Genomic DNA, 2,037 nt, shown 5'->3' on the forward strand with positions numbered 1-2,037 from the left:
TGTCTCCTCATCTATGCCAGCATGAGAGCCAGAGGTTCTGCCCCTTTTTCAAATAAGAAAAAGAAGGGATGTTTTGTCCCTTTTATATTCTCTTTTAGAACAAGAATCTGGGGGAAGGGTCTACACCCCATTTTTCATCTTGGGTTTTTTGCTAATTTGTTGAGTACTTAGTTATATTTTGCTTCCCTTAACCCACTACAAGAAAACTGATCTTTAGGTACGGACAAAACCATAGCTAAAAATCCAAAAAACGGTAGCAATAGACCTATAGCTACAGATTAATTACGAACAAAAAAAAAATGTGGTAGTTGTTCGCGTGGCTATAGGCTATAGCTACAATTTTATCCAATACAATAAAATCAACGGAGAAAATGAATTTGTCTACTTTAACCAACACATCTTCAATGATCCCCCTAGGATGCTTAATGGACTTATCTGCTAATTGCAATGCAACTCTGGTGGGTTGGGGCTCTCCCAATCCCAATTTTTTGAAAACCGAGTATGGCATTAAATTTATGCTAGCTTCCAAATCACATAATGCTTTTTCAAATTTTAAACTACTTATGGTACAAGGGATAGTGAAACTCCCTAGATTTTTAAGCTTTTGAGGCAGCTTGTTAAGAAGGATTTCCGAGCATTCTTCATTTAGAGCAACTGTAGCCACATCTCCCAATTTCCTTTTGTTTGCCAATAATTCCTTCAAAAATTTTGCATAGTGGGGCATCTGGGCTAAAGCATCAGCAAAAGGAATATTAATATGTAAACTTTTAAATATCTCAAGGAAATTACCGAATTCCTTTTCAAGCTTGTGTTGCTTTAGCCGATTAGGAAAGGGGATTTGTGGCTATTGGTGCATTTCTTGCTACAATTCAGATTGCTCCTTCTTCTGGTTCCCGGCTTCAAGGGTTGCATCTGCCTTGGGTTCAGCCTTTGCTTTCTTCTCTACTTCTGGAAGCTCTTTACCACTTCTTAAAGTGATAGAATGCACTTGTTCACGTGGATTCACCTCTGTATTTCTTGGTAGTGTGCCCGATACCCTTGCTGAGATCAACTGTGCCAACTGCCTAACTTGATTTTCTAAGTTCTTTATTGAAGCCTCTTGGTTTTGAAACCTGGTTTCAGCACTGGCTATGAACTTTGTCATCAGCTCCTCTAGGTTAGATTTTTGTTCTGGATGATGGAAATTTTGGTGGAAGGGCTTTGATGCATGCTGATTCTACCATGATTGATTCGAGTGTCCTTTCCATCCCGGGTGAAAGGCATGATGGTATTGATATCCTTGTTGCCTTGGAAAGTTACCGACAAAGTCAACCTATTCTGTAGACTGCATAAACTGATTGCCAACTTGGCATTCAGTACTGATGCGGCCTCCCCCACACAAATCACATGTCACGGGCTGCACTTGCATGGCTACCATCTGCATTTCATCTAACTTCTTGCTGAGTGTACCAATTTCTAACCGGTGTCCTTTCTGAATGCCATTGGTAGTTATTGGCTACCATCTCCTCGATGAGTGCATGGGCCACTTCCGGGGTCTTATTATTGATGGAGTCCCCGGATGCTGCATCTAGGATGGTCTTATTTGAATCGGTTAGACCATTGTAAAAGGTTTGTACTTGCAGCCATATCGGAAGGCCATGATGGGGAACCTTCCTCAGCAGCTCCTTATAACGTTCCCATGACTCATTGAGAGATTCTCCCTCATGTTGGAAGAACGTGGTAATGTCATTTCTCATTTTTGCAGTTTTCGGGGGAGGGAAGTATTTAGACAGGAATCGGCCAGCCATCTCTTCCCAAGTGGCAATAGACCCAGATGGTAATGAGTTTAGCCAAGCCTTGGCCTTATCTCTCAAAGAAAATGGGAATAACCTCAGCCTTATAGCATCATCACTTACCCCACTATGTTTGAAAGTGTCATAAATCTCCAAGAAATTAGCTATATGAGAATTTGGGTCTTCATGAGCCATACCACAGAACTAGACTGTGTTCTGGATCATCCGTATTATAGCTGGCTTGATCTCAAAATTGTTAGCAGCT

The 2,037-nt window shown here is 41.1% G+C and overlaps 1 non-coding gene across 1 annotated transcript; it reads left to right on the forward strand.

The window, feature by feature from the left end:
* The first annotated feature begins 1,632 nt into the window (after nt 1-1,632).
* On the forward strand, nt 1,633-1,739 carry LOC148880512 (small nucleolar RNA R71). The gene has a single exon (XR_016106393.1). It is a non-coding gene; the product is annotated as a small nucleolar RNA R71 (small nucleolar RNA).
* The last annotated feature ends 298 nt before the right edge of the window (nt 1,740-2,037 follow it).

The sequence above is a fragment of the Nelumbo lutea genome, chromosome 1, assembly GCF_056320005.1.
Source record: "Nelumbo lutea isolate HS-2025 chromosome 1, American lotus-T2T, whole genome shotgun sequence".
In the NCBI taxonomy this organism is placed as follows: Eukaryota; Viridiplantae; Streptophyta; class Magnoliopsida; order Proteales; family Nelumbonaceae; genus Nelumbo; species Nelumbo lutea.